We start from the raw sequence: 27,920 nt of genomic DNA, 5'->3' as shown, positions 1-27,920 counted from the left end.
GAGTGAGGCTTATAGCTGTAATATGGTTGTTTATACTGCTATAAAAAAGAGCTTTGTAATCTGTACATTTGCTGTAAAAATGTTCCAGAGGCCTCAGCTACTGTTTTTTCTTCTCAAGCTTCTTTATGCCAATGGGATCCTTCAAAGACTCAAGCTGAGTAGACTAGAAGGTCTCTCATAAGGGGAAGAGCCCTGATTATAATGTATTGCTATATTCATTTCTATTGACCTGCGAATTTTACAGCTGTTAGGACGCGACCTAAGAGCTAAGGCTGCTCCTTGGGGAGGAGAAATGGTGGCTATATTAATTGGACAGAGACTTCCAAAGGCTTCCAACCCCATGTGAAGTAATTGGTCTGATTTTTATATATATTCATTAATGTTTTATATCTGATTCAGAAAATACAAAGTCAAAAGAATTTAAAAAATTTTTTTAAATTGCAGTAACATTGGATTATAACATTATATAGCTTTCAGGTGTACATTGTAAAATATTTCGAATTCTGTGTAGACTACATCATGTTCCCCACCCAAAAACGAATCACAGTCCATCCCCTCACGTGTGAGCCTAATCACCCCTTTTGCCCTCACCTCCCCTCCGCTATGGTAACCACCAATCCAATCTCCATTGCTATGTGTTTGTTTGTCATTGTTTTTATCTTCTACTTATGAGTGAGATCATATGGTATTTGACTTTCTCCCTCTGACTAATTTCACTCAGCATAATACCCTCAAGGTCCATCTATGTTGTTACAAATGGCTGCATCTCATCATTTCTTACGGCTGAGTAGTATTCCATTGTGTATATATACCACATCTTCTTTATCCATTCGTCCCTTGCTGGGCACCTAGATTGCTTCCAAGACTTGGCTATTGTGTATAATGCTGCTATGAACATAGGGGTGCGTGTATCTTTATGCATTTGTGTTTTCAAGTTCTTTGGATAAATACCCAGCAGTGGCATAGCTGGATCATATGGTAGATCTATTCTTAATTTTCTGAGGGTACTCCATACTGCTTTCCATAGTGGCTACACCAGTTTGCACTCCCACCAGCAGTGTATGAGGGTTCCCTTCTCTCCACATCCTCTCCAACACTTGTTCCTGTCTTGTTAATTATAGCCATTCTGACCAGAGTGAGGTGATATCTCATTGTAGTTTTGATTTGCATTTCCCCAATAGCTAATGATGTTGAACATCTTTTCATGTGCCTGTTGGCCATCGGTATATCTTCTTTGGAGAAATGTCTGTTCAGATCTTTTGCCCATTTTTTAATTGGGTTGTTGGTTTTTTTGTTCTTGAGACATATGAGTTATTTGTATCTTTTGGATATTAACCCCTTATCTGATACATGGTTTGCAAATATCTTCTCCCAATTGTTAGGTTGTCTTTTCGCTTTGTTGATGGTTTCCTTTGCTGTGCGGAAGCTTTCTAGTTTGATCTAGTCCCATTTGTTCATTTTTTCTTTTGTTTCCCTTGCCCCGTCAGACATCAGACTTGAAAATATGCTGCTAAGACTGATGTCAAAGAGTGTACTGCCTATGTTTTCATCTAGTAGTCTCATGGTTTTGGGTCTTACATTCAAGTCTTTAGTCCATTTTGAGTTGACTTTTGTGCATGGTGTAAGGGAATGGTCTACTTTCATTCTTTTGCATGTGGCTGTCCAGTTTTCCCAACACCATTTATTGAAGAGAATCTTCTTTCTCCATCATATGCTCTTGGCTCCCTTGTTGAATATTAGCTGTCCATAAATGTGTGGGTTTATTTCTGGGCTCTCGATTCTGTTCCATTGATCTGTGTGTCTGTTTTTGTGCCAGTACCATGCTGTTTTGGTTACTATGGCTTTGTAGTATAATTTGAAACTGGGGAGTGTGATACCTCCAGTTTTGTTCTTTTTTCTTGGGAATCCTTCGGCCATTCAGGGTCTTTTGTTGTTCCATATAAATTTTAGGATTCTTTGTTCTATTTCTGTGAAAAATGTTGTTGGAACTTTGATAGGGATTGCGTTGAATCTATAGATTGCTTTAGGAAGTATAGACATTTTAACGATGTTAATTCTTCCAATCCAAGAGCATGGGATATCTTTCCATTTCTTTGTGTCTTCTTTGATTTCTTTCAACAATGTCTTATAGTTTTCAGTGTACAGATCTTTCACCTCTTTGGTTAAATTTATTCCTAGGTATTTTATTCTTTTTGTTGCAATTGTAAGTGGGATTGTATTCTCGATTTCTCTTTCTGCTACTTTGTTGTTAGTGTATAGAAATGCAACCGATTTTTGTATGTTGATTTTGTATTCTGTGACTTGACTCTATCCTTTTATTGTTTCTAAAAGTTTTTTAGTGGATTCTTTAGGGTTTTCTATTTATAAAATCATGTCATCTGCAGATAGTGACAGTTTCACTTCTTCTTTTCCAATATGGTTCCCTTTTATTTCTTTTTCTTGCCTGATTTCTCTGGCTAGGACTTCCAATACTATGTTAAATATGAGTGGTGACAGGGGGCATCCTTGTGTGGTTCCTCTTCTTAGAGCGATAGCTTTCAGTTTTTCTCCATTGAGAATGATATTTGCTGTGGATTTGTCATATGTGGCCTTTATTATGTTGAGGTATTTTCCTTCTATCCCCATTTTATTTAGAGTTTTTATCATAAATGGATGCTGTGTCTTGTCAAATGCTTCTCTACATCTATTGAGATGATCAGGTGATTTTTATTCCTCATTGTGTTAATGTGGTGTATCACATTGATAGATTTGAGGATGTTGAACCATCCCTGCATCCCTGGAATAAACCCCACTTGATCACGATGTATGATCTTTTTAAAGTCTTGTTGTATTCAATTTGCTAGTATTTTGTTGAGGATTTTTGCATTGATGTTCATCAGTGATATAGGCCTGTAATTTTCTTTTTTTGTCTTGTCCTTGTTTGGTTTAGGTGTCAGGATAATGTTGGCTTCGTAGAATGAGTTAGGAAGCCTCCCCTCCTCTTCAATGTTTTGGAAGATTTTGAGAAGGATAGGTGTTAAGTCTTCTTTGAATGTTTGGTAGAATTCACCAGGGAAGACATCTGGTCCTGGACTTTTATTATTTGGGAGGTTTTTGATTGCTGTTTCGATATCCTTACTGGTGATTGGTCTATTCAAACTTTCTACTTCTTCTTGGTCCAGTTTTGGAAGGTTGTATGTTTCTAAGAATTTATCCATTTCTTCTAGATTATCCAATTTGTTGGCATATAGCTTTTCATAGTATTCTCTTATCTTTTGGATTTCTGAGGTGTCCATTGTAACCTTTTCTCTTTCATTTTTGATTTTATTTATTTGAGCCTTCTCTCTTTTTTTCTTGGTGAGTCTAGCAAAGGGTTTGTCAATTTTACTTATCTTTTCAAAGAACCAGCTCTTGGTTTCCTTAATTTTTTCTATTTTTTTTAAGTCTCTATTTCATTTATTTCTGCTCTGATTTTTATTATTTCCTTCCTTCTGCTGATTTTGGGTGTTGTTTGTTGTTCTTTTTCCGGTACCTTTAGATGTGCTTTTAGATTGTCTATTCGGGATTTTTCTTCTTTGTTGAGGTATGCCTGAATTGCTATAAACTTCCCTCTTAGAACCACTTTTGCTGTATCCCACAGATTTTGGCATGTCGTATTTTCATTTTCATTTGTCTCCAGGAATTTTTTGATTTCTCCTCTGGTTTCTTCATTGACCCAATCGTTGTTCAGTAGCATTTTGTTTAATCTCCACATTTTTGTGGCTTTTCTGGTTTTCTTCCTGTAGTTGATTTCTAGTTTCATACCTTTGTGGTCAGAAAAGACGCATGGTATTATTTCGATCTACTTAAATTTATTGAGACTTGTTCTGTGGCCTAATATGTGATCAATCCTGGAGAATGTTTCATGCGTATTTGAAAAGAATGTGTATTCTGCGGTTTTTGGATGGAATGTCCTATATATATCTACTAAGTCCATCTGTTCTAATGTGTCATTTAAAGTCAGCGTTTCCTTATTGATTTTCTGTTTGGGTGATCTATCCATTGGTGTAAGTGGAGTATTAAAGTCCCCTACTATTATTGTGTTACTGTCTATTTCTCCTTTTATGTCTGTTAATAATTGCTTTATATATTTAGGTGCTCCCATGTTGGGTGCATAGATATTTACAAGTGATATGTTTTCTTGTTGGATTGCTCCCTTTATCATTATAAAGTGCGTGTCTTTGTCTCTTGTTACAGTTTTTGTTTTAAAGTCTATTTTGTCTGATATAAGTATTGCAACCCCCGCTTTCTGTCCTTTGCCATTTTCATGGAATATCTTTTTCCATCCTTTCACTTTCAGTTTGTGAGTGTCTTTAGGTCTTAAGAGTGTCTCTTGTATGCAGCATATACTTGGGTCTTGTTTTATTTATCCAGTTGGCCACCCTATGGCATTTGATTGGAGCATTTAGTCCATTGACATTTAAAGTAGCTATTGATAAATATGTATTTATTGCCATTTTGTTACTTTTTTTTTCTGGGTGTTTTAGTAGCTCTTCTCTGTTCCTTTCTTTTTCTCTTGCTCTCTTCCCTTGTGGCTTGATGGCTTTCTTTAGTAGTATGTTTGATTTCTTTTGTCTTATGTTTTTGCTTTCTTATTGTAAGTTTCTGATTTGTGATTACCATGAGGATCCTATTTAATATTCTATGTATATAACAGTCTATATTGAGTTGGTAGAATCTTTAGCTTGACCTCTTTCTAAAAGCTTTACTTTTTTCAGTCCCCTCATCCCACATTTTATGTTTTTGAAATCATATGTAGTCTCTTGATTAGTGTGTGTCTATCCATTACCCTCTTATCATTGAAATAGGTGATTTTAACCTTCATATTATCTTCACAGGTAGTTGATCTGCTACCTTTACTATACTTTTACCTTTACCAGTGATTTTATTGCCTGGTTTTCCTTTTGATAATTTTTTTATGTCTATTTGTGGTCATTTCTTTACCACTTAAATAAGTCCCTTCAGCATTTCTTGGTGATAAACTCCTTTAATTTTTACTTGTCTGGGAAGCTCTTTATCTCTCCTTCCATTCTGAATGACAACCTTGATGGATAGAGTATTCTTGGCTGTAGGTTTTTTCCTTTCAGCACTTTAAATATGTTGTGCCATTCTCTTCTCGCCTGTAGGGTCTCGGCTGAGGAGTCCACTGATAGCCTTATGGGCTTCCCTTTGTATGTCACTTGTGGCCTTTCTTTTGCTGCTTTTAGGATTCTCTCTTTATCTTTTAATTATAATATGTCTTGGTGTGGGCCTCTTTGGGCTTATCTTGTTTGGAGCTCTCTGTGCTTCCTGTACTTAGATGTCTGTTTCCTTCCTTTGGTTAGGAAAATTTTCATCTATTATTTCTTCAAATAAATTTTCTGTGCCTTTGTCTCTCTCTTCTCCTTCTGGGACACCTATAATCCGAATGTTAGCGTGCTTGATATTGTCCCAGAGTTCCCTGAGACTGTTCTCATTCTGTCTAGTTCTTTTTTCTTTTTTCTGTTCAGCTTGGGTGATTTCTTCTAGTCTTTCGTCTAGCTTGCTGATCCATTCTTCTGCATCCTCTACTTTGCTATTGAGTCCCTCTAGTGAATTCTTCATTTCCAGTATTGTATTCTTCATTTCTGATTGGTTGTTTTTTATATTTTCCAGTTCTTTGCTGATGAGCTCACTGTGTTCATCTGGTCTTCTCCCAATATCTGTGAGCATCCTTATGATATTTTGTTTGAACTCTGTCGAGTAGGTCACTTGTTTCTGTTTCATTTAGTCCTTTTTCTGGGGTTTTGTCCTTTTCCCTTGATTGGAAAGTATTCCTTTGTCTCCTCATTATGCCTCTTTCTCTATGCTTATTTCTATGTATTAGATGAGTCAGCTATGTCTCCTGATCTTGGAGAAGTGGCCTTATGTATGAGATGCCTTATGAGGCCCAACAGTGTGCTTCCCTCTCATCACCAGCCCAAATGATCCAAGAGTGACCCCTTTGTGGGCTACTTGTGTCTTTTTGCAGTGGCAGGGTTGCTCTTACTGCAGGTACCCAGGGAATCTAGACTTTCCTTCCTTGGCCAGCTATTTGTAAATCCGGTTTGGGGAGCCTCAGCACTGTTGGCTACAAAGGCTATCAGCACACTCCTGTTGCAGTTTTCCTCTTAACTGGGTTGGTACCCAGTGTAGCTGATTGCTAGACTCAGGGGCTTACAGTTGTGATAGCCTTCAGGCCTAAAAGGCTGTTGTCAGTTCTTTTAGGAGTGCAGCTGAGTGGGGCTAGCCCTAGGCAAGGGAGCACTCAATTGTTTCAGGCTTTGGAAGGTGGGGCTGATCCTTTTTCTGGCTATTTGAAACACAGGTCTTCTTGCCGCTAATAAGCCTCACCCCCCACAGGACCACAAATACCATCAACACAGTCCTGGTCATGCACACTTCCCAACCCCCTGGAGCATACCCCAACACCACACTGCAGAGGCCCCCTACCTCTCCACCAATGCCCACCACAGTTCACCTGGTCCTCACACAGCCTTTGCCCCACAGAGGCGGACACGCTCTCCTGCCTGTAGAGGATCAAGGCACCCAGTCAATGCAGGCCAAAAAGTAGCCTAAGGGCTTGCTGTTGGGTGGGGCCAGTCCGTAGGACAGGTTGCCTGCCCTGGCTGAACTGGATTAAATCTGTGCTCTAGTGGTTGTGGCAGACCCTTGGGCTAACAGGCCAAAGGAAGAAACTCAGTGGTGCCCACAGGGGTCTGTGTCAGCATGCGAGGACCAGGTCAGAACAACGGCCCCTACCAATGTCTCAGTCTCCAGAGAGGCCCCTCCTCTCACCAAGATGCCCCAGAGCCCACAAGGTGAGTCTCATTTCACCAAAGGACTGTCAGCCTTCTCTCTGGTGATTTTAGGTTGCTGCAATGAGTGAGTTTGTGCGTGGGCCCTTTAAGACCCGGGTCTCTTCGGCTTTCGGCCGGCCGGCTGATAGCTTTTCTGCGGGTGTCCTCGCGCAGTTAATAGCCAGCAAAGCCAGACAGTAAGACTCCCGTCTCAGTTGGGCTGAGTCTGAAGGATGCTTATAGCAGTATTGCCCCTGCTCTGGACCTCACTCCTCCAGGGAGGGCTCGTACCTTAAGGTGGCTCCCGCCTGGCCAGATAAGAAGCTCCGCTGCTCCCAAAGGGGGCTATTTTCCTTTCCAGCAGGAATTTCTGCCTCTTCTGCCTTAGTCAGGACTGTCCCTTGTTGTGGGGGTTCTTTTTATCCGGTTTTCAGTTTTGTATCCAGGGTAATTTTTCCAAAAATTGTTGTAACCTGGTTGTGTTCGTGGGAGGAGATGAGTTCAGAGTCTGCTTATGCTGCCATCTTGACGAGATCTCTAGTGAAAGCCTCAAAAGAATTTATAACCAAAAGCAAATGTAGAGTGAGCCTGTTGATAGTAATTCAATTGAACTAGCATGGTTAAATACATATAATTGGCTTTTGGAATACATCCATTTGACGCAAGAAGGGATGTGAGTGTTTAACTGAAGGACGAGGGAACAATGACAGGCATTTTGTCCATGTCACAGCTTTGCGAGGGCAGATGGAGCAGGAGGCTCCCTTCCAAGTGTTGTGAGCAAACATGAAGAGAGGTGAGGCTTGGGAAAGTGACCTGAAATTTGCTGAAGTGGTTTTTAGAGGCAAAGAATGAGCATTTCCAAAAGAATCACCATTCCCTCACAGGGCAAAGCCCTCATCAAAATCATGCTCTGTCCTCAGAGTGAATCTCCAATGCTCTGCTCTTCTCAGCCTTCTGTGGCCTCCTGGGTCTGTGACTTCTTCCCCCTCGAGTCCCCACTGGCCCTCGTGGGACATCTAGGCTGGCATCTCACTCTGCCTGGTGTTGTAGTTATCTGCGGATGCTCTCTGACCACCCTTCCACGCCCCCAGATTCTACAATTGCAAACTCCTTGACCCGGTGGCCTGGTCACTGGGCTGCCTGGGGAAAGTGGAGCCCCTGTTTCTCAGAGGAGCCTGCAGGAGGAGCCAGCTTTCTCTTCCTGGCTTTCCGACCACTGCTCACCTGCAGACGTCAAGTATGACGGGAAACCAGGGAAACAGAGAGTCGACTATTTACTCCGAGACACTGAACTTGTTCACGCTCACCCTGACATGTGTTAACTACTTGTTAAAACCCCGATGACCTTGTCCTTCTAAGTGTTAGGCGTTAGAAAACTTCCAAATGCTTTTTTCCTTGAAGGCAGAGTGTAGGGAGCAGATTCTCACCCCTTATTGCATGAGTTCAGTTGCCTTTCTCTGTTAGTTAGGGTAAAACTAGCTGCTATAATCAATAAACCTCAAACGTTTAGTGGCTTAACACAAGAAAAGTTTATTTTTCCATCATGTAGCAGTCTGGTGTGTATAATCCTGATCACCGGGAGCTTTCTTCCTTATGGTAATTCAGACACCCAGCTTCCTTCCATCCTGTGGATCTTCTGTCTTCTGCTTCCAGCTAATGGCAAATTCTGAAAATGGTGCACCTCAGTTCTACTTACTCTCCGTTGGTGAGAACTAGTCCTGTGGTCACACCTGGATTCAAGGGGTACTGGGAAATAAACCTGTGGTTGGACAGTCACCTCCCAGCAACAAATTCGCACTACAGAAGGGAGAGCATAAATTTTGGGGGTTAGCCAGCAGCCTCTGTCACAGTATGCTGTCTTGGTGTGGGTGAGAACCATGGTGTTAGCACACGTATCCCCTTCTGCTTGTCTCACTCCAGTCCAGCAGGTGGAGTTTCCAAAGCTGTCCTCGAGTCGTTCTGGAGCCCGGTTCTCTCTCGTCTCCACCATAAGACCTAAGCCACGCCTTTGGGAGCTTTGGCAGGGTGTGGCTTGGGCTGTTGTAGAAGGGTTTGGGTCACGGTCCCCATGCACCGCCTGCGGCCCTACTAGCCCTTCCCTACTCTGCACCTTTCCTCTACCTAATTACAAGTTTGGAAAAGGGTCTGCTTATTTCTTCCCCTGTTGACTTTGCTAAAATAAGTATCTTTTTATTTTTTTAAAGATTTTATTTTTTCCTTTTTTCTCCCCGAAGCCCCCCCGGTACATAGTTGTATATTCTTCGTTGTGGGTCCTTCTAGTTGTGGCATGTGGGACGCTGCCCCAGCGTGGTTTGATGAGCAGTGCCATGTCCGCGCCCAGGATTCGAACCAAAGAAACACTGGGTCGCTGGCAGCGGAGCGCGTGGACTAAACCACTCGGCCACGGGGCCAGCCCCAAAAATAAGTATCTTTTTAGAAGACCGTGTCCTGGTCATGCTTATTTCTCTCCCGGCACTTAGGATTGTTTCCACAATAGCTCTAACACAGAGCCTTGCTCATCCAGCTTCTCATAACTGTGTTGAATGAATAGATGAACAAACATTACCAGCTTAACAATGTCCAAGGGAAGTTAAATGTCAGGGTCCTAAACATTTTATACACCAACTAACCCATGCCCCCCAAGTAAGGAGAATAGGGCTTATTAGTGCTAACATAAGATGGGGACCACCCAATGAAAGGAAGCCACCCCACCCATGTTCTTTGACTTTAATGATCATGAAACATTATTTTTGATGGGTCTTTTCCAGGTGCTATTTGTTAAGAAGAGAATTTTTTTCCCCTGGCAACTGAAGTAGCTAGTTACTTAGGATTGTAACTAAGTATACTGGTTTTCCAAATTGGGCTGGCGTAGTGTGAATCACTCTACAGGAAGCTTGGTTCTTAAACCCATTATCCTGAAGATGGGCCTAAATGGAACTTTAACCTACTCAGCTAGTCCTCAGTTCCTAGTAAGGTGGAGCTGCTTTTCCTTTCCCTTCAGCCTGGAAGGCATCTGGGAGGTGACCTGCAGTCAAGTCCCTGGGGGAGCTTGATTGCGCCCAGAGTGCAGTCTTTCCGTGGATTCTGGAAGTGGAGGTCCCTTCTCGCTGTGCTCCTCTGCCTGTTGTGGAGCCTGGCAAATGAGGTGGATGGGGGGTGGGGGAGGGGCTCAGGAGGGCAGGGGAAGGAGAAGGTTGGCTGTTAGTAACTATTTTAGAGATCTACCAGGGAAATTGAAAATATTTAATAGTAGATGCCAATCTGTGGATGGGAACCATAAACGTGCTACCACTCACATCTGAGAGTGAATAGTAGTACCTTTCGTTCGTTTACTGGAAGTAGTCTCTAGGCAACTGAGGTTGTCTTTAGTGACTTTCATCTCCCCTTCTATTCATTTAAACCCCCTTTAACACTTTCATTAGGAATAATACCATGATACATTAGTTTCTCTGCATTCAACTCTAAAATGCAAATACTCCTGAAAAGGGTCACAAATAAAGCTAATACACTGTAAAATGATCCTGGCTTATTAGATGCTTTTTCTTGATAGAAGGAACTCCTGATGAATGCTGGGATTTTGGAAGTGGGGGGAAAATCAAGGAGATGTTGTGGCTTCTGGGCTGAAGCCGTATAGTAGCTGGGAAGCCTTTAACCTATACTTCCAGTCTGGGGAAACAGATGCATAATTACTTGGGTAAGTATAAAAAAAAAAAGCCTTGCTCATCTGACATATTTTATCCTACAATATAACGACTCTTTCCGAATGGATGGAATTTTCACCACAACACACTAGGCTTAGAACTATTTGACAATAACTTATTCATATTACGAATAAGCATATAGTTGAGTTTGGTTGGAAGTTAAGTTAATCAAAAAAATCTGATGTAAAATACACACATGCAAATTGGTACAACCTTTTGGGAAGGCAATATCCATTAAACATTGGAACGTGCGTACTCTTTGATCCAGCAGTTCTACTTCTGGGAAATTTTCCACTGAAATGCTCCCACAATTATGGAAGGATATTGTCGCATAGGATGTTTCCTTAAGCATTGTTTATGGTAGTGAATAATTAGAAGCAATTCAAATGTCGCTTTTTAGGGAATTGTTTAAATAAGTCATATAACAGTCAAAAAACAGAATACCAAGAAACGAAAAGAATGAGACGTTTCTGTAGTGACTGATACAGAAAGAAGTCAAAGCCATGTTATGATGTGAAAAAGCAAATGCAATACAATATGTACAGGGAAGGTGATATATTTCCCTCTATGGCTGTCCAATCTCAGAAAAGGCCTGCAAGGACATGAACCAAATTGTAAGTGGTAGTTGTCTTTAGGGGATGGGACTTCTAGGTTCCATTTTTATTATTTCTGTACTGTTTGAGTTTTCAACATGTATTACTTTTGCAATAAAATTTTTTTGGAAAACACACCCTGTTGAGGTGTGGGCTTAGTTTTGGTCACAAGCGCTCTTCACCAGGAAATGCTGTTTCTTCTCATGCCTGCAGTGCTGGGCGTGTGTCCACTTCTGTCTCTGTGTCCTCCCTCTGATCTCCTGTCCTCGTGCTGTGTGGGGTGCTCTGGGGACCCGATCTCCTTCCCGCTGTCAGTGCCTCGGTCTTCTGGGATTTGATGCCTTTGCTTTAAATCCTCTTCCCCTTGCTCTCCCTTCCTCACGCTCGCTCTCCCTGGTCCTCAGTTTTCACTGTGCTCTTCCCGCCTGTAGTTCGCGCATGCTCTATGCTTTATGCTCCACTGCTTTTTCATGCTTTCTTTCTCTGAAGATTCCATCTTCTAAAAGCCATTTTTCTCTAACAGCTGTTGTTTACTGCCCCTGACTCTGAGTGGGGTAGAAAACTCCCCCTCACGTACTGTGGCCGAAAATCTCAGCTCGCCGGCCTTCAGCTGCTGGCAGGCACACCACAGCTAAAGAGGCTCTCAGGTGCCATAGTTTTGCAGTGATTTCTTGACTTTCTAACTGTGCATAGCTAGAGAGACAACTGAAACACTGTCAAGGTGGAATGTAATCTGCTACCTGCCAGAGGAACAGCCGGAGGATTGAGGTGACGAGCCTCCAAGATGGCCTCAGGGATCCTTACCCCCTGCTATCTACACCCTTCTGGAGTCCCCTCTTACGCTGAATCAGGGTTGACCTGTGTGAACAATAGCACACTGAGGAAGTCATAGTGTATGATTTCTGAGGCTAGATAGTAAAAGACATCGCAGCTTCTTCCTTGGTTTCATGGACTGCGTGTTCCAGGGGAAGCCACTCAGCATGCTGTGAGGACACAAGCAGCCCTGTGAAGAAGCCCACATGTAGACGGACTGAGCCCTCCTGCCAAAAGCCAGCACCAACTTGACAGCCATCTTAGTGAGACACCTTGGAAGGAGATCCTCCAACTCTAGTCAAGATGGTGAAGTCCCAGCGGACATCTAGCCTCATGAGAGACCTGAGCCAGAACCATATAGCCAAGCCACTGCCAGGGTCTTGACCCACATATATGAAGTTATGAGATAATAAATGATTCTTCTTATTATAAATCACTAAGTTTTGGGGTGATTTGTTCCACAGCAGTAGATGAATAAGATAAAAGCCACATCCCAAAGACACGAACTAGCCCATCTCTCCATGGTCTTTCTGTGTTTACTTTTTGTAAAGTTAAGGCTATAGAGAGAAGTAACTGAGAGCACAGGCTTTGGCAATAAACTTGGTTCAGATCCCAGGACCATGAAATCCTAGTTTTGTGACCCTGGAATTAGCTATTTAACTTCCCTGACCCTCAGTTTCCTCATTTTTGAAATGGGGAAGCCTGAAACGATAAAACTCCTAGGAAAACATAGAGGGTATGTTTGACATTGACATCTGTCTTGGCAATGATTTTTTGGATTTCCCACCAAAAGCAAAGGCAACAAAAGCAAAAGTAAACAAATAGAACTACATTAAACAAAAAAGCTTCTGCACAGCAAAGTAAGCCATCAACAAAATGAAAAGGCAACCTAAGGAATGCAAGAAAGTATTTGCAAATCATATATCTGATAAGGGATCAACATCCAAAATATATAAGGAAGTCATGAAACTCAATAACAAAAAACCAAACAATCTGATTAAAAATGGGCTGAGAAACTGAATAGACATTTTCCAGAAGAAGACATACAAATGGCCATGAAAAGGTGCTCAACATCACTAATCATCACGGACATGCAGATCAAAACCTCAGAGAGATAGTACTTTACACTTGTTAGAATGTCTATCATCAGAAAGACAAGAAATAAGTGTTAGCAGGGCTGTGGAGAAAAGGGAAGCTTTGTGAACTCTTGGTAGGAATGTAAATTGGTGTAGCCCCTATGGAAAACAGTATGGAGCTTCCTCAAAATATTAAAAATAGAACTACCAGAGGCCAGCGCAGTGGCACAGCAGTGAAGTTTGCACATTCTGCTTCGGTGGCCTGGGGTTCACTGGTTCAGATCCTGAGTGTGGACCTACATACCACTTATCAAGCCATGCCGTGGCAGGCATCCCACATATAAAATGGAGGAAGATGGGCATGAATGTTAGCTCAGAGCTAATATTCCTCAAAAAAAAAAAAGAAAAAAAATAGGACTACCATATGATCCAGAAATTCTACCTCTGGGAATATAAGCAGAGGAGACAAAATCGTTCTCAAAGAGATATCTGCATCCCCATGTTCACTGGAGCATTATTTACCATAGCCAAGATATGGAAACAACCTAAATGTCCGCTGACGGATGAATAGATAAGGAAGATGTGATATATATACAATGGAGTATTATTCAGCCGTAAGGAAGAAGGAGATTCTGCCATTTGTGAGAACATGGATGGACTTTGAGGGCATTATGCTAAGTGAAGTAAACCAGACAGAGAAAGATAAGTACTGTATGGTCTCATTTATATATGGAATCCAAAAAAACCAAACTCATAGAGACAGGGAACATATTGGCAGTTGCCAGAGGCAGCAGATGAGGGTTGGGGGAAATGGGTGACAGTGCCCAAGATGGACAAACTTCCAGTTACAAGATAAATAAGTTCTGGGAATGTAACATACAGCATGGTGACTATAGTTAACAATACTGTATTGTATATTTGAAAGCTGTTAAGAGTAGATCTTAAAAGTTGTTATCAAAAGAAAAACAATTTTGTAACTATGTGTAACTATGTGAGGTGATCTGTGTTAACTAAATTTACTGCAGTGATCTTTTTGCCATATATACATATGTTAAATCATTATGTTGTACACCTGAAACGAATACAATGCTAATCAATCATAGCTCAGGAAAACTGGAAAAAACTGAAATGGGGGATAACTATGGTATCCATCCAGCAGAGCTGTGGATTAAAATGATATATGTAAAAAAAATTACCCCAGATCCTGACACAGAGTAAATTTTTAATAAATATCATCTTAAAAAAAGACAAAGAGATCCAACAGCATAGGCAGAAAACTTCTCTCCATGTTTCTCCTATTGATTATTTTCTGGCCAGATGTATCTAAAATTAACAACAATTTGAATTCAGTTCAACTGTGCTTTGCTATTAAATTCATTGCTCATTCACTGTCTTGCTTTTATGTGAATGGAAATATCCTAAGCTTAGAACGGGACACAGGAGTCCATGAGAATGCCTTGACCAGTACATTGAATGAAGAGAAATCCGAGAATGGTGCCTGCCTTCCTTTACAGATATGACAACACTGTTCGGATTTTCATTATGAAAATGGGCACTTTCTCAATAGACTTAAAATTTTCTCTGATTCAGAGTATCAGAGACACAGTTGGCAATGTTTCTCCCATTACTATAAATGCACATTAGTGGAACTTTACTACCAACAGATACATCTTCCAGAGATGCTGTGCAGTTTCACGGTGGAATGAATAATTCAGAGCTTATGTAGACCCCAAATTCCAGGCTTAAATTGTTAATGAATTTATCAGTGTAACAGATTGATGCAGAGTTGCATCAGAATATAAAACTACTAAATATTTATAGTGATTCGGTATTCAATTACTGAGTGATTCCACTTTCCCAAGCTAATAACTTGAGCTTTAAAGGGAGTACGTTTTGTCTTTGTAAGAATATTTTTCAATCTTGCAACCAGTTAATTAAGTTGTTTAGGAATAGAACTTGTAAAATTCATGTCAAATGGCAGAATCAAAAGATTTATTGAAATTGGAGATATGTTCAAGAAAATCTATTGCTGGGTCAAAAGAAGTCCTGCAAGAACTAGTTTTAAATAACCCAGTAGGATAGATATCCAGCATTACTAGTAAGCATTAATTTTATTTAGAGTAAGTAATTGGAGAAGTTTTTACATAATCTTTCTTTTTTTGAGGAAGATTATCCCAAGCTAACATCTGCTGCCAATCCTCCTCTTTTTGCTGAGGAAGATTGGCCCTGAGCTAACATCTCTGCCCATCTCCTACTTTATATATGAGATGCCTGCCACAGCATAGCTTGATAAGCAGTGCATAGGTCTGCGCCCGGGATCTGAACCAGCAAACCCCAAGCCACCTAAGCAGAGTGCTTGAACTTAACCGCTACACCACTGGGCCAGTCCCCATAATTATTTTTCTTGTTAGGGATTTTTCTGTTACTGAACTTTAGGCTATTGTATACAAACTTTGTCTTGTGGGAGGAGACTAATACTTAAAGTAGATATTAATTAAATTATATTAGGTGTCCATAATGTGCAGGTTTTTAATGTTTGTTGAGACAAAATTTACCCAATAGTAGACTTTGGCAGACAAAGTTAGTCCTTCAGCCAGATCCACTTTGTGTCAGTCAGCATATTTCAGTTACAGAAATAGAACCAGTAGGATACATATACATGTATGTGTGTGTATACATATCCATGGTTTGCATACATGTATATATGATTTTTAAAACAGAGATTTCACCTTATACAATTGTGGGAGCTGATTAAACAGCCTCTGTAGGGGTGTCACCTCCTATCTGATGGTGCGTCCTGAAGTCTGCAGGACAGGCAGTTGGGAAGGGAAGATGGATAGAAACGAGGGGAAAATAAGGACCAGCTGGCATCCATGAGCATAAGCTGGAACCCATGCCAGTTCTCACTGCCTCCCACCTTGACGTCATGAGTGTCCTGCAGGAGGAGCTGGTGTCCTTCGTGGAGCTAAACGCCCGTCTGACTCAGGAGTGGGAGAAGATGCAGGAGGATCCAGGACAGGGTGGACTTATCTAGAAGTTACTTTATCCAAGGGTAAGTTATAGGCCTGGCCCCTGCCTCACATCAACGAGGTGAACCAACAGATGAGCAACAACGTGTGTGAGCTACAAAAAATGCCTGCCTCCACCTTCTGAGCAAAAACAATAAAAATGGCCACTGCTCCACTTTCACACTCCAAATCTTGCATGAAGTATAATTTTTGGCCCTCCCTAACTGGAAACCTAGGTGGATGGGAATTCTGAGAAAGGTAGTTCAGTCTAGCCATGTCGCCATATCTCAAAGCCGCCACATCCTTGGATCACATGTACAATTTGTTTTTGTGCCTGCTCTCCCTACCTAGTTTCAGTGTGCTTGAACCTCTCAGCCAGCACCTGCAGCTCTTCTTTTAGGGGGATGAGCTCAGGCTACTGGAGTTGCCTTCCTCGGAAGTGCCTGGGAATTTACTTCCCTCCAGGGCAACTCTTGACCTAAGACTGACCAGTGTATCAGTCTTCAGTTTATCCCAATAACTGGGTCCCTGCTTTGGATCTAAGTTTCTCAGTAATAAAATTCCTTGCTGGTATCTCATATGGTTCAGTGGCTGACATTTTTTTCCAGAACATTATTTTTCCTATGGCAAAATCACTGAGAGAGGCTGTGCCTCTCTGAGATTGATTGACCATCTTTATTGCTGGCCTGACCTATACCTGATTTGACAGACACCCTAGGTCCTAGATCCCCCATGCTTTTCTTGTGAGCTGATTATCCAGGTCTGGGCTCACCATAGCACTTAGCTCCTACATGCCCCTCTCCAGAATATCAACTCTGGCCTCTGCTTATATGTTCAGATCTTGGCCCTTTGGCCAACCAGCAGGGCTTCTGGACCTGCTTGTCTGGGCCTTCCCCAGGCTGATCCATCCTGCTCTGCCTGAGCCCTGTTTCTGACCAAAAAAAAAAAAAGGAGTTGGTAAAATAAAAACTTTTGGTAAGTGAAGAAATATGGAAGCCAAGGGTTGAAGAATAAGAATAAAGACAGAAAAAATATTTGTTCAGCAGTTTCCAGGTATCGTTCTAGATGTTGGACACATTGAAATGAACTAACCGAAGTCCCCGCCCACATGGAGCTTACCTTCTCATGGGGGAAGAGAAAGACAATGACAATAAACAAACAAAAATATAAAATATGAAGTAGAAATATCTGCTAAAGAAAATAAAGCACGGTAAGGAGGTAGAAAAGGACGGTGAGGATGTGGTATTTAGAGAGGGTGGTCTGGAAAGTCCTCTCAGGTGGGGTCACATTTGGGCAGAGACCCAAGGAAAGGAAGAAGTGAGTCCAAGGTATCCGGGGAGGAAAATTCCATGCAGAAAGGACACAGTGCGAAGACCCATTAGCATTCAGGGCTAAGCAGGGAATTCCTGCAGCCTCCGGGAATTTGATAGCGGGCCCCCCGCTGAGCACTTCACATACATTATCTCTTTGAATTCCAAAACCTTAATGTTATGATTAGTGTTGCCACGGACGTTTTTATAAACATGAATTTTTCTTCATTTATTTCAATCATTTTCATAAGATAAATTCCCAGGAGTAGAATTTTAATTCAAAGAACATGGACATTTTTATAGCTCTTGATATTTTATTACCAAATTGCCTTCCCAAAGGAATGGCCCAAGAATTTACATTGCCACTGGGAATGTCCAATATAGCAAAGAAGTTAAGTATTAGAAAGGCATGTTTTGTTGCAAATGTCCACCCTCAGGGGGAGAGTTTAATATTTCCCCAAAGTATAGGGTGGAAAGATGTTGTTGGCTGAACTTTTGTGCTTAGCAACGCCTTCTTTAAGGCAAATTCACTTCCAGTGCACATTTAATCAAAATCCACAGTATTAAACCTACACTGGCTTCTCAAATTACTGAATTGGGATCAGAAAAGGTTCACGTTCTGCCTTCGCCTCTTAGCAACTCAGTGGCTTTGGGCAAATTTTTAACTGTGCTGAGACGCGGTTTGCTCATCTATAAAATGGTGATTTGTACTTGTAAGGGTATAATGAGAATAGAAATGGTATAGTGTACATGGATGCGCTTTCTAACTTTGGAGCATTCTAGCTCCAAATAATATTTGCTAGGCATTCTCCATCATTGGTCTGCAAACAAATACGAAGCTCAGTGTTTATTATTAAAATATTTTAGTGGATGTCTTTCTGTGTGGCTTTCTCTTCTGGTAAGTGAACTCCAGTTTCCTTGGGGCACCCTCACCCCTACCCCCAAGCCCCACCCCCACTCCCACCCCCGGAACCCTCCACCCAATCCACCCCCAATCCAGGTGGTATGTGGCAAGCTGACTTGGGGCTAGGCTCTTGAGGTGAGCACATGCCTTAGACCTAAACCAATCAGCATCTCACTCCACCCTCTACCCCAGTGACTGGTTTGGGGATGGACATGTGACATAATGAGAATAATCTTGGAATATTCACTGTAGCACCCAGGAGAGTGTCCTCCTTTTTCTGCTCTAAGAATAGGTTGAGTACCTTGCCACCACAGAGGAGGAGCCTGCATGATGATGCAGCCAAAGCAGAAGAAAGTGGAGCCAAGTGATATGAAGAGAAAACCCTGACAGCATTCTCTGAGCCTCCGAGTCCAGCCCTGCTTGCCTTGGACTTGCCAGTTACATGAACCAATATATTCTTTTTGCTTAACCCAGTTTCAGATAGATCTTCTGTAATTTGATGCCCAAAGATTTTGGAATTATACAAAGCCTGTACGTTCGTGTAGCACTTTTTGGTTCCCAAAGTGTCTTACATATTATGAGTTTACCATTGGTTTCTCCCATCCTTCTGGTGAGATAAGCATGGAAAGTGTTATGATGTAATTTCAAAGGTTGAAGACCTGGGGCAGCGTGTGTGGTGAGCCAGTTCAACACTCGGGTGGACCTACTGTTTCCTCCCTGTGGGACTTGGGGCAAGTTACCACCTTCCCTGAATCTCAGATTTCTTGCCTGAAAAACTGGGGAAACAATGAGGCCATCGAGATTCTTCAGTGGATTAGATGAGACGGAGAGTATGAAGCGCTTAGTGTAGTACCTGGTCATGGCAGGTGGTCAGCTAGAAAAAAGTAACCAGTATTTTAATTTCTGCGAGATCCCAGAGCTGGCGATTGCAAGTGCAGCCACCCAAACCAGGCCATAGTCCACTGTGTCTCCTACCCATGGTACTCTCTCATCCTCTCATGGGCTGGGAATCCGTGAATCACCACAAACTTCTGTGAGTGCTTGATTCTGGGGAGCTTTGGAGTAGTAGAGAAGCATTTTGATGGCTATTAGGACCAAAATAGGCACAAAGTTCCCCCAGGAGGCATGGACTTGCCATCTTTCTGGAGTCCTCCAACCCTTTCCCAGAGTGGTTTTATACCATGAATTCTGATTTATAGAAATAGTGAAGGATATTCCTAGAAAACCTATTAAGAAAACTCATAAAGATTAACCAAATCAATAAGGCAACATGGGGGAAATGTATCAAATAACTGGATATTTATCTCCGTGTTGAATAAGTTGGCAAAAAGCAACAGGCCTCTTACTGAAGTTGCTGATGTCATTTTTCTTTCCTTTAATATAACAGAAACGTTGACATGCAAATTGAGTAGTGGGACAACTGCCAGATATTTTAAGTGCTTGTTGCCTCGCTTGAAATGGATGAATAATTGCATCGTATGCCTATAGATTAGACAGGGGGTGTTTTCATGGATCTGTTTCCTATGTCTCTGTTTTCTTATGGTTTTTGCCCAACAAACTCATTAATGTTTGTGTTTAATGATCTGATTGAGGCATCCACATACCAACTGGTTAACGTAGTTATTAACTTTCCATTTCCAAGGCAGTAAAATACCCCAATACCGTGTATCTTAAGTCCAGAAGGAAAATCATTATATGTCCTAAACCTAAGGCACTCAATGAAGAGTGTTTAACTTGCTGCATTCAAGCATTTCGCTGTGGTGACACAGCATATATGCAAAAAATGAGGAAGATGCAACATTATTATGAATCCGATATGCCCAGTTTGGTTATTGAGGTAATTGCATTTTTACTCTGCCACCACTAATCTTCTTGTTTTACTAGTTTTGGTTAAAGTGTCGGGAAAACCCAAGATGATATACATGCTAATTGTTATTAAAGGTTTATACAGTTTCTCTTTAGAAAAAGCAGTCTCCAGGGATGTTTCTGGCACCATCACATGCATGGAGATTATTCGTGATTTTGCTGCCTCTGGTTCCTTTGCTCTCTGGAAAAGTTATATTCAAAGCCATTTGAATCTTTTAGCACTTCAGTAGTCATCTGTTAGCATCCATAGAATCAATATTGCTTTTAATATTGGCATTGTTACCTGGTGACTCTAAATGAGATTCATTGGAACTCGTTCCAAAATCCAAATATTTAGAAACCGACTGCCTATGCTCTGTTTACAGAAGACGTCATTAGTGGGGGCTAAATTTAGAAGTGGGGCAGTGATGCGCTTGGTGACTGCTCTCTTGAGATAATTGTAGTTGAAGAGCAGTAACCAAATTATTTTCCATCTCAGAGATATTTATTTATTTATGTAACCAAAGGGATGCACAGAGTAACCAGCTATCTAGATACCATCTTCTTGCACAAACTGGACAAGGTGTGTTTTCAATGAGCCCCCAGAGACCTGGTTGGAAGCAGAGATGGAACTGCTGGAGCACGCATCACTGATCTGCGCCCGCAAATCAGGGCTGAGGGATGACTGATTGTCTTACTGCCTTCTTCTTGGACCTAGGAGTTATAGTTCAGTCTCTCTGTTCCCTCTTTGCAAGTGAAAATTGTATTATAAAGGATGGTTTGTGTATTTGCCCTAAATCCTTTTTGGTTCTTTTTGTTTTATGACTACAGTACTTCACTGTAGATTTTCTCCTGTTCCAATGCCTTCTCTTTGTCATTTATCATGCTGACAGTTTAATAGAATTGCAGGCCTGGCAGATGGTGCTGGGATGTCCTTTCCTACACAATGCTAAGGAGCTTTAACCCTATCAGGGAGTCTCCTGACACACGATTGCAAGAAATGGTGCTAACAATCCTGATATGATGAAGCAGCAACCAGAAGGAGAGTAAAAGCTTACATGCATCAGCTTCCTGTGGCTTTATCTCCAGTGGTCCTGGGGAAGCTGATGAAGGGGGCTTCCTTAGGATCCCTTGGGAGCCAATATGTAGGTAGCTATACTATAGTGGTACACTTAGGCTAATAAAATTCATTAGAGGGGATGAAATGGATTTTCTGGGAATCCCTTCATAGGGTACGGGTTATCTTCCAGATAATACCAAGAAGAACAGGGTTTAATAAGGCAGAATGAATATGAAAAGAGGTTACAGCCTAATCAATTAAAAAAACTTGCTACTCATTGAAAATTTACTATATCCCAGACAAGGATCTAAGTACTTTATGGGCATTAGTTAATTTAATCTGCTCACGAACTTTTCAGGCAATTATTAGAATATACATTTGCTGAGCTTTCCTATATACCAGGTGCTGTGCTAAACACCTTACAGGCATTAGCTCATTTTTTCTTCTCAATGACTTTACCTCTCAAATCTCTTTCCAATATCTATCTGCTTCTGCCAGTCCATACTGCCACCACCCTAGACCAGGCCACCAACAGTATTTTAAAACATTTTTACATGAAATAAAGAGTTTATGGAAATGATCACAATACAATAAGGCACCCATATTTTAAGTATGCATACATACGCACCCCCATGGGGTCTGCCCTGATTAAGAAGGGAACATTCTCCCACAAGCCCCCTCCCAGCTGATATCTTCTCAAAGGAAACCCTTATTCTGACCCTTATCACCATAAATTGGTCTTGTCCTTGAACTTCATATAAATGGACTCATACCGTATACATCTGGAGTTTGGCTTCTTTCTTGTCACATCGTCTATGAGAGTCATTCATGCTGTTGCGTAGATCAATAGTTTGTTCTTTTTCTCAATTGTGTAGTTTTCCATTCCATTCCATTATATGAATATACAACAATTATTTGTCCATCTACAATTGTTTCTTGCCTAAATTAGCAATTAGCCCCTTAATTTGTCCACTTGCGTCTCCACTTGCCTTCTAATTTTTTCTCCACTCCATAGCCAGAATGGTTTACTCTGTCCTTTCTAAGAGAGATGTGCACATTGACTCTGGCAAGTGCTCGTATTCTAACTAGTCTGGGTTGCGTTTTGGGATGAAGAGAATCCAACTTAATAATTTCAATGCAACACACGTTTATTGTGCAGCCAAGACACGGCTTCTGTTCTTTAAGAGTACATAGGAAGTTCCTAGGAAGACAATTGTATAATCTAATAAATTCCGTTCAGTGTGATTGGTTGCACCATAGTGGCAGAACACTAGGTACAGGGGGATCACAAAGAGGGTGAAATACTCCTCAAGATTCCCTTCCTTGGTGCTGAGTGCACTCTCACTGAGAAACCTTCTAATTACTGGTTGGCCTCCAAGACGCCTCGATATCTGGAAGCGGGTCCTTAACAGGAGCAGAAGCAGATCAGTCAAGAACATCATTGTTAAAACAACGCATTGGGTTTCTGGGTCCACGGATTGGTTTGTTTTGTTGCCATGTCATGTGCTTGGCTCGTATGATCCCATCCATGAGAAACGGGCCAATTCCACGTATATGGACAGCAGTGTGCTCTGCTTTGAAATGCTGAGAATCAGACCCCACAAATGCAGTACTGCCAGGTGACATTGTTGGGCACCAGGAGCCTCCCTTTCTGACATCTGCAGTTCTAGAGCTTTCAGCTGTGTTCAGTCCGGCACTCTGCACAAAGTAGGCCCTCAATGCGTAATTTTCCATTTGACCCGACAGTGAAGTTGAATAAAAGGCTTATCTGCTTACTTAGAACGGGTGTTGAAGAGAAGACATGGTCAGCTTCTGATTTACATAGCAAGATTTTTTATTTAGTTGATGATGCCAGGTAAATCTGTCTACTGAAACTCTCAAATAGTTTCTTATTTTTTTTCTAATCCTGTCGAGAAGATGAGGTTTTCCTTTATGACCAGATTCAGTTTACCAAGTGGAATCATATAAAAAATGGAAATTACTTGTTGGTTTTATTTGTCATTAGTTTTTGGTGAGTGAAAAGTTAATTTTTTATTTCCGTGATTGTAAATAGCTTTGCTCTGAATTTGGTAAAAATTCAGCAATAGATTTTAGAAGTTCGTTTATTGAAATATTTACAGAAAAGTACACAAATCCTATACAGCTCAGCAAATCATCCTGAGACTATGCCAGTGCAAAGTTGAGCCACAATACATATTTCACATTGCTTTTTGTTCTGCTTTTTTTCCACTTACTGTCATTTCATATGTCTAGGTACTAATAGAGTCTAAGTAACTCTCTTTCAAAGTTTACCGTGTTTATATGTGTAATAGCCATGGGACCATTTCTTCTCTTGTTTGGCCACTATTTGTACAATTGACTTCTTTCTTTCTTTTGATTTATTTTCTGGGAATGTGAAATTACCAGTTCAAAAGTCATGCATTGTTTTAAGGCTCTTTTTATTTAACTTCAGATGGCTTGCCATAATATCAATGAATAGTACCTTGAAAAATACTTATATATACTTGCACACTAATGCTGACCATTGAGTTTTATAATTTTTAATTTATTTTATTTTGTTTGATAGGAGTAAAATTGTATAAGGGACTTGATGTGGTCTATCTCCATTCATTATTTTCCTATGAGTTGGCTAATAAAACTTTGGCAAATTAATGTAAGGATATCTTCTAACTATATTTAAGGTTGTGGTTGTGTGATATGTTAGTGTTCAAGTATTTGAATTTAAAATTAAAGCAAAATATTTTTGAATTTTCATGAAAAATAAAAAGAATCGTAGTGATTATTTTGGTTTAGGATCGGGTTTGAACTGTCATGTGCTTAAATTGAAATTCACTCAGCACCTACTTTGGGGGTTGGTTAGTTTTGTTGACATGGAGAAGAGGGTCCTATTAAACCCAAGGCCCTGTTTAGCTTTTTTTTTCGATTTACCATTTTTTATTGAGCTATAATTGACATATAACATTATATTAGTTTCAGGTATACAATACAATGATTTCACATTTGTATATATTGTAAAATGATCATCACAATAAGTCTAGTTAACATTCATTACCACACATGGTTACAGTTTTTTTATGTGTGTTGAGAACGTCCAAGATCTACTCTGTTAGCAACTTTCAAACACACAGTATAGTTTTATTAACTATAGTCACCATACCGTATGTTACATCCCCGGGACTTATTTATTTTATAACTGGAAATTTGTACCTTTTGACTCCCTTCACCCATTTCCCCCACCCCTACTCCATTTAGCTCTTTAAAAAGCAGAGTAATAGGGCATTTACAGAGCAAGTTTGATGGGACTGAAACCTTAAAGCTTGGCCTGGTTCGCTTGCTGGTTGGCTGTTAGTGTCCCATGGTCCAGGGAAGAGCACGTATGGACATGTTGCTAGGAACAACATAGCCTCATCCTTTGTGAGGGAAAAAGCTACCAGGAAAAGAGCTGAGGCCTCTAATAAATGATGGGAAATGGGCATGGATTATGAGTTAGGCCTTTGGACATGAAGAGCCTGACTGAGTTGCCCACAAGTTATCTCGACTAGTTTTACCAAGGAGATCAAGCTTCTAAAATAAGGTAAATGACTTCTTGGGAGGCAGCGTGGGGCAATGATGGAGAACATGGGCTCTGGAGACAGATAAACCTGGATTTGAATCCTGCCTTTTTCACCTACTAGTTACGCGACCTTGGAGAAGATTCTTAGGTTCTCCAAGCCTTATTTTCACAGTCTGAAAAATGAGAATCAAATCTACCTCAGAGAATAATTGTCAAGATAAAATAAGATAATATACATAACACTTGACACATCACACGTGCTCAGTGTATGTTGGGTATTGTTCTTTTTCCCTGGAGAGACGTACAGACCATCGCTTCATGAAGACAGTGAGGGCTGCCCAAAATGGGGCACTAGAAGAGAATTTGTTGCTTCTGTGTCTTGCAAAAGTAGCTTCAGGAGAGGAGACAAGCCTGAATTCCTCCCTTCCATGGAGCTTCTAGAACGTTTCCATAGCAGATGGCAGAGATGTAAGCAGCAACTCCTGACAAAGAGTGTTTAAAACCATGACTATTTTTTCTATCTTCAAAAATGTCCAACTCTATTGTTTAGGTGTTTTTCTTTCTTTTAAGCAAGAAACAGGTAATATAAACTAAATATAACCTATAATAAAAACTATTCACTCATCTTTGGCTTTTGTTTTGCAAGTCAAGTTTTAGAAAGCCATGTGGTCCTTGCAGGTTTGCAGGCTGCTAAAACCTCAGAGCAGTGCCCAGGGAGAGCACTGCTGTTGTGTAGAAAGGAAGGTGACCTTGAGTTCCTGCCTCTACATACTGGGCTCACTGGATGAGGATGACCACTTTCATGACTTTTGAGAAAAATGGCAATCGTGGATACTACTTCTAATACCAAGGTGCTAATCCGAGTCATTTTGTGTCTCAGATGTAAAACAAAAAATTGTAATCCATGCTTAATTCCTCACCAGAGTTGAGGTATTGGGTACTGATAACTATAATCAGCTTTGAAACTTCAAACGAACTGTTCTTGTAACATCTGCTGGGTAGGTTTCTCTCCTGGTTCTGGGAGCTATGGATGGAGGAGTGGAATTCTTTTCAGCACACCTTTTAGCTGCCTGTAATGTGTTAGTGGATGTGGTCAATAGGCAGCCATACCCTCTGCACGCCGACCGCAGCTGTGCAGCCAGAGAGCCACTCCTGGAGTCCTCTGGAAGACAGCATGGAAAGGATGTGAGGAAGCTCTTCTTCTCATGAGACCAAAAGTGTCATTGACTAATGTGTCTAGACACAGTTCTTCACAGAATGAGAAGCCCGGTGTCCATGCTTAATCTCAGATCCTCCCGACAATATGGCATTGTGGAATTGCAATGAGCTGTTCCTGCCACATTTGCCTGATCTTGCTCCTCATTGATTAGAAATGAAAAGATGAAGGAAAAGGCACTTAGACAAGGACATGAGAAATACCTCCCAAACTAACTTTATCTTAAAATTTTAGAATATCACGAATAATAAATGTACACATGGATTTTTGGAAAATGGTATCTATAATCATATTCTTGTTTTTTTCCAAAACTCTGGATACTCTTTGTCTTTATTATAATATGCACAAGAAACTATAAATTCATAGACCTTTTCTATAGTGATCTAAGAACTATAGACCCAGAAAGAGTCTTAAGCATTCAGTCCAATTTACTGTATTTATATTATTATTTCTACTCATTTATTTATTTTTTATTGAGGTCATATTGGCTTTTAACATTGTGTAAATTTCAGGTGTACATTATTATGTTTCAGTTTCCATATAGACTGCATTTTCTTCACCACTAATAGTCTAGTTTTTATCCATCACCATACATATGTGCCACTTTACCCCTTTTACCCCTCCCCACTCTCCTTTCTCTGGTAACTGCTAATCTGTTCTCCTTATCTACGTGTTTATTTATCTTCCACATATGAGTGAAGTCATATGGTATTTGTCTTTCTCTGTCTGACCTATTTCGCTTAACGTAATACCCTCAAGGTTCATCCATGTTGTTGTAAAAGGCATGGTTTGGTCTTTTTTATGGCTGAGTGGTATCCCATTGTGCATACATCTATATCTGTATCTATATCTAGATATATATATACACCACTTCCTTATCCAGCCATCCGTTGATGGGCGCTTGGTTTGCTTCCACGTCTTAGCTAATGTGAATAATGCTGTGATGAACATAGAGGTGCACATATCTTTTTGAATTAGTGGTTTCATATTCTTTAGATAAATACCTGGTAGTGGAATAGCTGGATCATATGGAATTTCTATTTTTAATTTTTTGGGACATCTCCATGCTGTTTTCCATAGTGGCTGCACTAGTTTTCATCCCCACCAGCAGTGTAAGAGGGTTCCCTTTTCTCCACATCCTCTCCAACACCTGTTATTTCTTACCTTGTTAATTATAGCCATTCTAACAGGTGTAAGGTGATATCTCATTGTAGTTTTGATTTGCGTTTCTCTAATAATTTGTGATGTTGAACATCTTTTCATGTGCCTATTGGTCATCTGTATATCTTCTTTGGAAAAGTGTCTGTTCATATCCTCTGCCCATTTTTCGATTGGGATTGCCCATTTTTCACTTTTTTGTTGTTGAGTTGTGTGAGTTTTTTATATATTTTCAAAACTGACCCCTTGTCAGATTTCTACTCTAAAACTACCACACTTGTGATGGAGTGTAAACTCCATGAGGGCAGGTGATTTGCCTAGTTTACTGCAGAATTATGAATAAAAACAGCGCCAGGCAGAGATTAGATACTTAACAAAAATTTATTGAATGAGTGAATGAATGTCTTTTTTTTTTTAAATGAAAGATACCATCTCAAAGGTAACTTTAATTTTCCCAGTAGATCTACTAGGGTTGTTTTTTAAAAATCTTTTTTGATATCTGCAAATCAATCAACGCGATACACCACATTAACAAAATGAGGAATAAAAATCACATGATCCTCTCAATAGATGCAAAGAAACATTTTACAAGATACAGCATCCATTTATGATAAAAACTCTAAATAAAATGGGGATAGAAGGAAAATACCTCAACATAATAAAGGCCATATACGACAAACCCACAGCAAATATCATTCTCAATGGAGAAAAACTGAAAGCTATCCCTCTAAGAACAGGCACCGGACAAGGATGCCCACTTTTACCACTGTTATTTAACATAGTATTGGAAGTCCTAGCCAGAGCAATCAGGCAAGAAAAAGAAATAAAAGGGATCCACATTGGAAAAGAAGAAGTGAAACTGTCACTC

General features: G+C 40.6%; 1 long non-coding RNA gene across 2 annotated transcripts in view; it reads left to right on the top strand.

The window, feature by feature from the left end:
* LOC139079413 (uncharacterized) overlaps positions 1 to 27,920 on the top strand; it is a 64,196-nt gene that overhangs the window by 32,125 nt on the left and 4,151 nt on the right. The gene's annotated exons all lie outside the window — the stretch shown is intronic.

The sequence above is a fragment of the Equus przewalskii genome, chromosome 25, assembly GCF_037783145.1.
Source record: "Equus przewalskii isolate Varuska chromosome 25, EquPr2, whole genome shotgun sequence".
Lineage (NCBI taxonomy): Eukaryota > Metazoa > Chordata > Mammalia > Perissodactyla > Equidae > Equus > Equus przewalskii.
The sequence above is the reverse complement of the archived record's forward strand: the minus strand, read 5'-3'. Positions and strand labels throughout refer to the sequence as shown.